Source organism: Gobio gobio, assembly GCF_949357685.1.
Source record: "Gobio gobio genome assembly, chromosome: 10".
NCBI lineage: Eukaryota > Metazoa > Chordata > Actinopteri > Cypriniformes > Gobionidae > Gobio > Gobio gobio.
The window spans coordinates 17,214,835-17,228,619 of record NC_137116.1 but is presented as its reverse complement, the minus strand read 5'-3'; the positions used below and the strand labels follow the sequence as shown (position 1 = coordinate 17,228,619).

The 13,785-nt window shown below is 37.0% G+C and overlaps 1 protein-coding gene and 1 long non-coding RNA gene across 2 annotated transcripts in view; one reads left to right on the top strand and one right to left on the bottom strand.

Moving 5' to 3' along the window:
- Nucleotides 1-13,785, top strand: part of mfsd14bb (major facilitator superfamily domain containing 14Bb) — a 669,309-nt gene that overhangs the window by 81,284 nt on the left and 574,240 nt on the right. The window lies entirely within an intron of this gene.
- On the bottom strand, nt 3,471-7,588 carry LOC307132718. Its single transcript, XR_013817320.1, has 3 exons — nt 6,010-7,588; nt 5,438-5,530; nt 3,471-4,530 (listed from the first exon to the last, which is right to left on the bottom strand). It is a non-coding gene; the product is annotated as an uncharacterized lncRNA (long non-coding RNA).

Sequence of the window (13,785 nt, the reverse complement as noted above, 5' to 3'; positions counted from 1 at the left end):
AAAACACATGCAATTCCCATAAAACCAATTCATTTTTTAAAATTAAAATCAAAAAACTAAATTTAAATTATTTAAACGAGCACAAATTAATTATGCTTAATTTAATTTTTCAGTGTACATATATATAATGTGTGTGTGTGTGTATGTGTGTGTGTGTGTGAGTGAGAGAGAACGGTAAAATAGGACAATTTGCGCTTGTAATTTCAAAGTGAAGGCTTAGAATAGACCCTATACTTAAAAGCACTCCTTTTTTCCCCTTTTTGGACAACCAACCAATCACAGTCTTCAAAAGACTGTGTCATACGTAGCAACGGGGTCAGCCCCGCCTCTTCATTAAGATAAAAGTTTTTGTATTCTCCTTGCTCAGAGTTGCTCTCAGATCGGTCCCGAATAGCTCTTAAGCTAAGACTCCTACGTAAAAGTTTTTAAGCTAAATTAGGAGTTTTCTGAGAGGACTCTTAGAATCTTTATGAATACGGGCCCTGGGTTTTCTCTGTTTTGTAGACCATGGGTGGTTCTGGGTAGCTTTGGAAGATATTGAGTTGTGGCATATATTAGGAATCAAATAGTAGATGTTCTTTGAATTATTATAAAAAATTTTATACTTATTTCTTATACTCCACAGACTAAAACACATTGCATTTGTGTTTTAAGATGGATAGCAAGAGAAGGCACACACTTCAGAAGATTCTACAGGAAAAGACTAATGTGCAGCCAAGGAGGAATACAAGAGGCAAAAACTCCAGTCTCTGAGAACTGTGCATGGCCATGGGTGCTTCATAAGCATGGTAAGTCTTGTGCCTCTGTACCTATTTCTTAATTTTTCCATGAAATTTGTATTGCTATATTTTAACAATTTTACAATGTCCAGGCTATCACAAGTGATGCTCTTGAAACAAGTGACAGAAGAGTATGTTGTCTTAAAAGAAATCTAGCATCACTGGCAAAGGCTAAGTAGAGACCATGCCTTTCTAAAATATATTTTTAAAGATCTGCTGTTTAAAAGGTTGCTGTAGATATGGGTAAAATAGTTTTTGTTCAGTACTTGGCTAATATTATGTGCTGCAATATTATATACATAATGCTTCAATGTGTATATTATATAATGTACTGACTGCGGCTTTGTAAATTTAAATCAGGAATGGGCAACTCTGGCCCTTTTGAAATGGAGAGTTTACCTCCAAGCCTAATCGAGCACGCCTGAAAATTTGTAACTAAAGTCTTCATGTTTACTTCTAGATAATTATAGGCAGGGGGGTTTGAGGTTGGAGCTAAATCTGCAGGACAGTGGACACTGAGGGCCAGAGTAGCCCACCACTGCTTAAATCATATAGAATATATGCTAACCTGACTGTACATTAAACTTATTTTGAATTGTGTTTTTGTTTTACTTTTAGACCAGGACTGGAGAATGCCTGACTATGGGATGTTAGAACTTCTTCCTCTGGTTGAGAAAAGGCTACACCACATCAGTGACCACATCATCTGTTTATCAATTATACACTGTAGGGTACAAGTAAGCTAATTGTTTAGAAGAAGAAGAACAAGATAGAACATGAACATGATAGAGGGAAGAGCAAGAAACCAGTCTAGCTGTGATAATGAATCATTATTTTTCAACACAATATCAAATCTGTTTTCTGTATCATAGTTGACTGTATTGGATTCTGTGGCACTTATTTGTGTGGCTTCAGCAGCTGTGAATGGATTAATATGATCTTAATGTATTTTTGAAGACCCATTTTTATTTATCTTGAATCTCATTTGTCTTTATGCTACTTTATCAACTGTATACTGTATCCTCCAATAAAGAGTTGAGTGATAAAATATGGTGAATATTGTGTATGGTGTTTGGAAAGTAAATACACATTTCACAAGTTTATTTAGGTTATCTAATTAATTACCAAGATTCTTTTACTTGAGACATAAACCTTTTTTATCTGGTTATATTATATTTGGTACAATGCACCAAAAAGTTGCATATACTTGCATGCTGTGACAATTATGCCAGTTTTAAATGCCAGAAATAAAGGACAGGATTACAAACACTTCAAGCTTAACTGAAGATGATCCATGTTGATAAATCTGGTACATCTAGTACTGCAATAAAAATTAAAGCATGCACATTACCGATGTCAGGTATGTGAAAATACATGAAATTTTGGCAATGTCTCTTTTGCTATTGGTGCATTGTCCTATATTTAATAATAATAGTGAAGTGTACATATGAATAGTTTTTGTTTACACTGGAAACTGGATAATTGCAAATTGTTGCGGGTTCATACATTATATTTATTGGTGTTTATCCATAAAAGAAAAAATAAATATTAATAATAATTATATTACAACATTTCTTTCAAATATTTCTGCATTTCATCAGATGGTCTCACAATACCCATCAAAACCTAATACAAGCATGATGTTAGAATAGAAAAGAGAAAATACTCTGATATTTAAATGTGACTCAAAGTTTGTTGTCCATGATGAGGAGAATAGATCTGTGTATGTTGTACTGCCCTTCCGCCCTCAGGGACCCAATGGAGGCCCCTGGAAGAGCAAAAAAAAGCACATTTCAAATGGCTGTTACTCAAAGTCTGGTTATTGTATCACAGAGAAAATTGTCAGGACAACTGCTTATGCTATGTTTTCTAAATAATGTTGGGCACAGTTTTCAGACAGATATGGAAAGCTGGCATAAAGGTTTTCTAAAAGTGCTCACAGTAAAATATAAAATTTCAACCTGCCCCTCATATATGTCATAAAGGTTTACACAATGAACATATTTAGATATCCAGTTGTCCATTAAAGATGTCATTTACTTAGCATTTATTGTTTCATTATTAAACGTTTTAAACTACATTACCCATACATCTCTGTCATTGTACAAATGCAATGGGAAACATGGCGCTGTAGTTCATTGAAGTGTGCAGAAATGCTTAGGGTTAGGGTTGGGATCTCGGTAAAGGAGTAATTTCTCACAACATAGCGACACTTTATAATTAACTTAACGCATTATTAACGTAATAAAAACATCAAAACATACTTTGTAACGTGAAACGCCGTTTTATATGGGTTAAAAGACAGCCCAATCACAGCGAGTTCTGCGATAAAGTCACAGCCAATGACAACGCAGCAGAACAGAGGCGTCACACTTACTTGTCCATTTATGGTAAATGATGACAGATCTCATCCGGTTTCAACTGAAGGGCTAGATTCCTTAAATATTTACTATTTAGGCTGCTAAATATTTATTTCTTAAATATTTATAAGCTACAACAGCACGGGTAGTTGCAGTTTTTGTAACTAAAGATAAATGCATCTACTAATATACATTTATTGTGTGTGTGTGTGTGTGTGTGTGTGTGTATTATATGTGAATAAATAAGAAGTGATTATATATATGTATATTGAATCACTTCTTTATGCCATTCTTCATCTGAACTGAATTAAAATAAATGTAACAAAAGCATAATGAATGCACACAATTTTATAAGCATATTCCAATATTTAATGTCAATCATTTCAAAGACAAATGTAGTGCCCAAACTACTCCACAACAGTATAAAGAAGATCAGTTTTATATATATATATATACAGAGAGAGAGAGAGAAATATATTGAAACATAACTTTTCAAAAAAATAACCATTATGAAGTACAAACCAAGACATGAGGTGCGACTTTATTATCTGAAAATATATTTGTTTCTTCCCTTAAAAAAATAAATAGGCAAAAAAAAAAAAAGTACATTCTCAACTTTAATACTATTTCCTTGTGATTATTGTTCACTTTTATTGTAAATAAATGAAAGGCCAATTCAAATAGTTAAAGATTATTATAAATGTTAACCATTTTCAGTAAGAAAATTCTTCTATAAAATACATTAATATTACATTTACATTAACAAGGTAGTGATTTACTATAGTGACCACTGTAATAAAAGGTTTAATGAATAAACATTGATTTCAAAAGGTATTCACTCTCACTATCTTCATTTGTTCGAACAAACACCCGCTATATACAAATGCAGATATATACATTGGACTATAGCATCATGAAGTCGCTGCATGACTAGAACTAGTGGATGGCAATACATTTGTCCTTTACTAAAACTCCTGATGAGCACTGATGCTTTTTTGATAAAGGCATAAGCAGACATCAAGTACAGTTTATGAATATTGGTTCTGCATATATCGAAGAGATCATGAAGAGGAGTGGTACTCCACGTGAAGACTTTGAGAAACTGTGACATAGCAAAGGGTGCACCTCACTGGACATATCCTACGCATGCCCAAACAACAACACCCCAAAACAGTTATGAAGTGGACATCACCAGGAAGACGCAGGAGACAGGGAAGACCAAGGAAGACATGAGACAGATGTTTCGTGAAGACCTGAAGAATGCAGGTGTTCCATGAGAAGATGTGAAGAACGTGGCCACAGATCGAATATGTTGGAGGACACATGTTGCCCAGTGTGCCCAGGACAGGACATGATGATGATGTCCCTTTACATAACTGTAGGATTTCCTTCTGTAAAAAGTGTTGCATAATTAAATGTTAAATACAGTTCACTGATATGTGTGCATTTCCATTATTGAAAGTATATCTTTAATAGCACATATGAATTTGTTTAAAAATGTTGATTATTCATGATTATTCACTTGATCTTTTGATCACGTAAATGATTTACATGCAAACAGGACATTATCAGCAGTACGCTATGGGGCAGTCATGGCCTAATGTTTAGAGAGTTGGACTTGCAACCCAAAGGTTGCGGGTTCGAGTCTCAGGTCCGGCAGGAATTGTCGGTGGGGGGAGTGAATACCAGCGCTCTGGGTGTGTGTTCACGGTGTGTGTGTGTGTGTGTGTGTGTGTTCACTACTGTGTGTGTGCACTTGGATGGGTTAAATGCAGAGCACAAATTCCAAGTATGGGTCACCATACTTGGCCACACGTCACTTCACACTTTTCAGTACAACTGATCTGATTATGACAAAATAATCGAATATCTGATGTCATGTGAGCATTCTTGCAAACAGAGGTAGGTTATGAGGTCTGAAGAGACATCTAATATTGCATGAACAGACAGGGCCCAATTTGTAATAATTTTAAAGAAAACATTGGACTTAATATAAACTTTCTGACAGTGTGTGGGACATCCGACTACTTTCCAAGAAGGGGCGCAACTGATTTACAAAAATCATGATAAATATGTACAGGAATTGAGGCAGTAGCCAATGGCAGAAGTCGGAGTAAAAGCTGCAGGATTATGTACGAGTATATGTACGAGTATCATATGAATTTGACAACTTGTTAAATCTTGTGAATTATTAAGTCTTAGAGAATATGTTCTTACTGATTGAGCCATGCGGTTTGTAAGAATATGTTTAAGTAACCACAAATGCTTGATAAAGAGTTCAAACCAACACTTACTTACCATTGCAAATATTTGCTGTTGCTTCTTTCGGTCTTCTCTGTTACTTCTCCATGAACAAGAATGGGCTGACTGAGTCCGAAAGGCCCTTTTGTTCTTTCCAGGTAAAAAAAAGAAAGAGAGAAAAAAAGTCATAATATATAATACATATATTATATACAGTAAAAAGTACTATTACATTACAATATTTGGATTTAACATTAAAAGGCATTTCAAGCATGGTAAGTGTTGTGTTTACTGTCTATTTACAACAAACATCACATTAAAACTACCAATACTGTGGTAAAAGCATTGCAAGTGTTTTTATTGTGCTTCTACTACAAATGCCACGTTGGAACTACACAAGTAGTTATTATTAAATATTAAAAATATGAAATATGTTTTATAGCAAGGTCTATAGCACGTCACGTGACAGTGTTTAATCACCCTAAGGTGTGTTGATTTAGAAAGCAAAGAAATGTGAAGCCTGAGTGGAGATGAAAGATATGATGCAGTGACTGAACATAATCTGATCAATAACAACAAGCAGAAAATACTTTATATCAAACATTAGGACATAATTTATGACTACTCACCAACACGTGGGACACGTGAACTGATGGCAAACATCGCGATGTGTTCTGAACGAGACTTCTTCAGCGCGATTTCATGACGCCGAGGGGTAAGCCCATAGAAATGTATACGTAGATACTAGGGGTGTAACGATTCATCTACTACATCGATGTATCGATTTATATTCCTATGATCTAACTACATCGATCTGTGCTCGGCAAGTTGGCCTTCCGGACGACATATATCGATCTAACATCGTTTTAAAAGGTAATCAATCGATTGTATCGATAATAGGAAATAACGCATTGGATTTAAGCACGTCAGACTTTATATGGATGTTTTTTCTTAGCACTTTTAATAATAAAGGAGTTAAACGTTACTCGATTCAGTCTGCCTATCTGTGACATCATCGCCACGCACCAGCAGCAGCGCTAAGAAAACAAAACATAGCATGGCGGATGGCAGAGGAGAAACCAACCAGCGAGACATTATCAAGCCACCAGGAGAAAGAGCTACCTGTACTATCAACCCTGGCTAAATGTTACCTGTGCATTACTGGCAGCAGTGTGCCAGCAGAGCGAGTTTTAGTACAGCTGGAGACATAGTGAACGCACAGAGAAGTGTTCTGCGGTCAGATCATGTTGATCAGTTGATATTTTTGAAAAAAAAATCTGTAGAGTCATTGAAGAGTAGTTGGTTACATTTTATCTTTTGTTAAATATTGTTTGTTTATTAAACTGAGAGTAGTAGCAGGTTCAGCCAGTTTATTCAACCTGAAGAAATGTTAGTTGCACTTTATTTTTGATATTAATATTGTATTTGTATTATTTTAATGTTGAAAAACAACAGCAAAAGTAGCAGGTAAACCTACTATTAATTAAACCTGAAGAGAAGTTAGTTGCACTTTATTTTTGATATTAATATTGTAATATTTTTATGTTGGAAAACAAAAGCAGAAGTAGCAGGTTAACCTACTGTTGAAATGTTGGTTGCACTTACTGTGCTTTTATTGAAAATGTATTGAATATTGAAAATGAGAGCAGAAAAGGTTAACTTCCTGTTAATTCAACCTAAACTGTTGGTTGCACTTTATTCAGATAAAATTTGAATGCATTTGCCATTAATTGTTGTTTACTTGTTTGTTTATATCCATAATTAATTGATACCTGATTCCCTTACAAGAAACAAAAGGAATCCAGGAAACTTCACCTGCACTGAGCAGTATCCAGATATTTATTTCAGTCACACAATTTTTGACTAAAAAGTTACTGAATCGATTTCAAGTCACTGAATCGTTTCGGATCGTATCGTTCTAAATGAACCAATATCGTCCTTGAATCGTATCGACAACCTCAAATCGTGATACGAATCGAATCGTTGTTAAAACGAATCGTTACACCCCTAGTATGAAATGTGCTATACAAATAAACTTGCCTTTGCCTTGCCTTCTCAAGTGTATTAATAAGAACTACCAGTTGGCTTTCACTAATGTCTGTTTTTAGCTCTTCCCTTGTCTTGCGAGCATGGTCCTTCCATTGTTCGTACAGCTGAATCAATCTTTTCTCCCTTTTCAGTGCCTCCTCCTGTTTATATGCACGCATCTTCTCCGTGAGGTTCCGTTGACGACCAGAACGGTGAAGCTCCTCCTCTTCCGTTCCATTATGAGGAGCCTCTACCTGCTGGTCTGGGTCTTTATTTTCAGATGCATCCATTTTCTTAACAGGAGTGCCACAGACTAAATCATAGCATCAAGTTCTTTTATTACATTAGACAGCTTTCAGATGTGTGGTAGGATGGATGAGGTGAAGCTGTTGTTCTTCTGGGTGAAGCTCTTACTGTAGCATTCCCGGCTGAACAGATGCAATTACTCTCAGGAACTGATGTTTGTAAAGGGTTTAATTTCCAGAAAAAACACCGTAAGAGCTGAATAAAACAAACAAACAAACACACATTAGACATCTGCGCAAATTGTATACAAATGTCCATAAACCTATACACTAATAAATACACATTTGCAATCTAGAAGGCCTACACCATAAATAGTGTGACAATAAGCATATTTTTAATATACAGGCTAATGTAATAACTTTGCATTACTGTTCTGTAGTAAGCCTGAATAAATTTTAACATTGACAGTAGCAATCTTTAATGCACAATTGACAAATTTCTTTTAAAGTGCCTGAATTACCTATATGAATTTATGAATTGCTTTAGTTACAACAATCTCCCTTTAGAGTGCAATATGAACTAAATGAAACACATGAGCTAACAATGAATACATTTTGGCTGACAATCTCAATTTAGAGAAAAACATAAAATATATATAAAATGACAACCCAGTCTCATATAAAAACGTACCCTGACTACATTGGTCCAAAGTGCAAAACTTAGAGGGGTTGCAATAATGGCCCTTGAATTGTATGACTGTTACATTTTTTTTGCCTATTCTTTTCCTCTTGTTTTGCGTCCAAGTCACGTGACTTTCAAGATTCCAGCCGTGAGAACAAAAAACATGGCGGACATTTCTCTCATTTTAGTGGAAAAAATCAGTATTTTGAGTTAGTTTCTGCATGAAAATAAGTTTTGATTACATTTCTAGCGAGAAATATATATTTTATTTTCATAATATTCACTCAGTGAATGTACATAATCACTCGCTTGCTCGTTGTTGCGAAGATTTTTCAGATCTCTCCAGAAAAATGTGAAATTGTAACGTTTTGGTTGCTATCGCTGCTATCAACGTGAATGTTATCATGATTAAATTATTTATTGGGTTATCATTTTTCCATTATGACATGTTGGAGTATGATTCTCAATTTAATCAGCCAGCATAGTTTTATTTACATTTATTTATTTTTATTTATGCTATTCAGACACAAACAGTAGCCCAACCCCGCCCCTAAACCTGCCCATGTGCGTTATATGAGATACAACACAGAATATTACAGACAACGGGCACACTTTATTGAAAAAGTTCAAGTATTCCAACTGTTCCGAGGTCAAACGATTGATTTGTGTGATTAAAAGACGCGCCCCGGCGTCACGGTCACAGGCCGGCTGCAAGTTAAACCCATAGATGTGTACACATAGATGTCTCATTCGACCGCTCCAGGCACGTCGACGCGCCGCCATAGAAACAGTCGCTAATGGGGTATCTACTAGGGGTGTAACGATTCGTTTTAACAACGATTCGATTCGTATCACGATTTGAGGTTGTCGATACGATTCAAGGACGATATTGGTTCATTTAGAACGATACGATCCAAAACGATTCAGTGACTTGAAATCGATTCAGTAACTTTTTAGTCAAAAATTGTGTGACTGAAATAAATATCTGGATACTGGTCAGTGCAGGTGAAGTTTCCTGGATTCCTTTTGTTTCTTGTAAGGGAATCAGGTATCAATTAATTATGGATATAAACAAACAAGTAAACAACAATTAATGGCAAATGCATTCAAATTTTATCTGAATAAAGTGCAACCAACAGTTTAGGTTGAATTAACAGGAAGTTAACCTTTTCTGCTCTCATTTTCAATATTCAATACATTTTCAATAAAAGCACAGTAAGTGCAACCAACATTTCAACAGTAGGTTAACCTGCTACTTCTGCTTTTGTTTTCCAACATAAAAATATTACAATATTAATATCAAAAATAAAGTGCAACTAACTTCTCTTCAGGTTTAATTAATAGTAGGTTTACCTGCTACTTTTGCTGTTGTTTTTCAACATTAAAATAATACAAATACAATATTAATATCAAAAATAAAGTGCAACTAACATTTCTTCAGGTTGAATAAACTGGCTGAACCTGCTACTACTCTCAGTTTAATAAACAAACAATATTTAACAAAAGATAAAATGTAACCAACTACTCTTCAATGACTCTACAGATTTTTTTTTCAAAAATATCAACTGATCAACATGATCTGACCGCAGAACACTTCTCTGTGCGTTCACTATGTCTCCAGCTGTACTAAAACTCGCTCTGCTGGCACACTGCTGCCAGTAATGCACAGGTAACATTTAGCCAGGGTTGATAGTACAGGTAGCTCTTTCTCCTGGTGGCTTGATAATGTCTCGCTGGTTGGTTTCTCCTCTGCCATCCGCCATGCTATGTTTTGTTTTCTTAGCGCTGCTGCTGGTGCGTGGCGATGATGTCACAGATAGGCAGACTGAATCGAGTAACGTTTAACTCCTTTATTATTAAAAGTGCTAAGAAAAAACATCCATATAAAGTCTGACGTGCTTAAATCCAATGCGTTATTTCCTATTATCGATACAATCGATTGATTACCTTTTAAAACGATGTTAGATCGATATATGTCGTCCGGAAGGCCAACTTGCCGAGCACAGATCGATGTAGTTAGATCATAGGAATATAAATCGATACATCGATGTAGTAGATGAATCGTTACACCCCTAGTATTGATCATCTGGTGTGCTATTTTTCTAAAACGTTTTCGAAGTGCCAAAGTAATTATAGCACAATTGAGAAGGAAGCTCTTTCCTTAGTGCTGGCGCTCCAACACTTTGAAGTTTATTTAGTAGGTAGTAGTGGTAGTAGTGGAGGTAGTAGTGTGCCTATTATTGTTTTCACCGACCATAACCCTCTGACGTTTCTTTCCCGTATGTGCAATGCCAACCAGCGTTTGATGCGATGGGCGTTAGTTGTACAGGAATACAACCTGGATATTAGGCATCAAAAAGGCACTGAAAATGTTGTAGCGGATGCACTGTCCAGGGTGTAGTGCTGAAAAATAAGAAAGGGTTTTTTTCTATATTGGGGGAATATAGAAAAAAAATATTGGTGGGGGTGTTTTAGGTCCAAGGACGTATTCACATTTTTGTTTCTGTTACAGAATGTTATTGGAGTCTTTCTCCCCTCCTGTGTTTTCTTGCCTGATAGGTAAATGGCTGCCACCTGTGTTCATTCACTGATCTGGGCGTGGTCTGCGCATTGATTGGTGCGTGTCCTGAGGAGTCCAATATAAAGCTGCAGAGAGACATGTGGCGTTTGAGGCTGATCCGTTCTCCCAGGGGCGGACTGGCCATCTGGCATACCGGGCTTTTTCCTGGTGGGCCGCTGGAAAATGTGGGCCGGCCCATTGCTATGTAAATATATATGAAGAATAAATTATAGTAAAACTACGTAGCCTATATCCTTCCGTCAGCCCAGACGAATGGCCCGCGCAGCCCACTTGAGGCAAAACTCCATGCAAAACTCTAATCTATAGCCTGCTCAGTCCCAGTGTCTCAGTGGTGTAAAATCGCTCGTCAAAGTCAAAATGTTTGCGAAATCCAATCAAATTGAAGGAGGCGGGATTTACTGTCCACAGCAGCGCGGGCGGCACTTGAATGCGAGCCGAGGTAAGAGCTGAATATGCGTCAATGGGCTACAGCAATATTTCTCGACTGTTAAAGGGTTAGTTCACCCAAAAATGAAAATTCTGTCATTAATTACTCACCCTCATGTCGTTCGAGACCCGTAAGACCTCCGTTCATATTCGGAACACAAATGAAGATATTTTTGTTGAAAGCTGATGCTGAGAAAGGCTTCAGATAGGCCTCCATTGGCATTCAGTACATTTACACTCCCAAGACCCATAAAAGGCACTTAAAACGTCGTTACAAAGTCCATCTCACCACAGTGACTCTACAATAATTTTACGATGCGACGACAATAGTTTTTGTGCGCAAAAAAAAATTAAAATAACACCTTTATCCAACTTGTCCTTTCCTTCCGTGTGTGCCTCCACGACGCATGCGCGAGAATATGACGCAGATCCGGCGTTCGGACACATGACCCAGAAGAGATTTGTTTACAAGCAGAGTAAGACGCGCGTGTCTAAGCTTTTGGATTCTACATTGATCGTGCTTTAGGTCTCGGCGTAGTGCTCAAAATCGGACTAAAGTGCGCATTTCATGGATTCCCGAACCCCGGCGCTACGTCATATTCTCGCGCATGCGTCGTGGAGGCACACACGGAAGACAAGAACAAGTTGGATAAAGGTGTTATTTTGATTTTTTTTGCGCACAAAAACTATTGTCGTCGCATCGTAAAATTATTGTAGAGTCACTGTGGTGAGATGGACTTTGTAACGACGTTTTAAGTGCCTTTTATGGGTCTTGTAAGTCCCCTTCACTGGCCCCTGACCCCACACATGGCCTCACTCAGTCTCCTTCATCAGATGGACCCTCAGGGACTGCTGTCTCTCTCCTCTCTCCTCAGAGCCAGAGGATGATGATGATGATGATGATGATGATGATGGAGAGATGGTAAATACCACTCCTTTGTGTTTCTTTCGAATCAAGTAAAATAATTCAAACAGTGATGAATTAACATCCAGTGCTTTAAATCCAGGCTTTCCACATATTCTACATTTAAAAGTACAGCCTAAAGTCATTAGTAAGCAGCAGATATGCATCAAGTCAGCTTTATTTCTCTAGTGCTTTGTACTATACAGATCGTGTCAAAAGGAAAATAACAGCATTATGCATCAAACAGTTGTGATGTAGTAATTTCATTGATTGTGTAAGAGTGGACTCCTGTAGATGGTTCAATCTACAGGGTTGCCATTAGACTAAAAAACGTTATCAGAAAGATGGAAGAAAACTGTACATTTCTTGTCTATTTCCACCCACTGCAACTCATACCAACGACGGAGATAAGCGCAGTTACAATAGCAAAATATGTGGGAGAGCGTTGCTATAATATGACTATATTGTATTGCAATAGGGAGCACTTCAAAGTCAATACTAAATCAAAACTAGTTAGCACAGTATTTGTAATAAAAAGGATTTAATGACAAAATCTGGTTATGGTTACACTTAAAATAGTTTCAAAATGGATGAATGAGATGATAAACTTATACCATTAATCGTACACAGCATGAATACAATGTTACCTGAGAGAGAGAGAAAGAGAGAGAGAGAGAGAGAGAAAGAGGAGAGAGAGTGGGGGAGAGAGAAGAAGAGAGCAAAGACAAGAAGCCCAGATGACTTCAAGAGCCAGAGCAAAAGAGAAGAGAGCCTAGTTTCCCATCTTCTTTTATCTATCCCTTGACCATGTGACCGAAACCAAATGTATTCTTTTAAACTGACCAATCAGATCAAACTCACACATAACATTCAAACTGACCAAACTTCCCCCACTGTAAAAGGTGTGGCACCCCCTGCGGCCTACAGGCCTGCCTTTTGTCCTTCTGTTAAGCAAATGTGTTGACAACAGTAAAGCAAATTTCTTTGTTGGATTTCAAATATCAAATATCTTTGATTATTTTCAATCCTTTCAGTCCCCCCTTGGCACATTTGGCCACATTCATAAAATGTCCAGAGGTGACACAGTCAACAAAGACATGCTTTCCGTTGTGTAGATGTCATCTTCAGACTTGTCGTCCAGGCATGTTGGAAAAAACAGTCTGTCAGTCCTTACACCTGCTTGAGAACTTCATCAAATGGTGTGGTGCAATCTCTTTGATCACTGATATGCAAAACGTCCATTGAATACCTCACACCTCAAGAACAGTCACTGAAGATGAGAACAAACGCTTGTCTCTCTTTCTGAGGCAGAACACAGGAGGTGAATTCGAGCAGCAGGAATCTGTAACAAATAGCCCAACAAACAGCAAAATAGCATACACTTTTGTCATTTGTCATTTGGTCATTGGCATTTGTCATTGGTCAGAAGTTTGATATGGTCAGATTAAAATATTCTCTGGCAATAAGCCTTTAAATCGATGTACTTAATAAAGTGGTCAAGGTTTAGAATAAAAAGAAGATCTCACAAGCTCTTACATT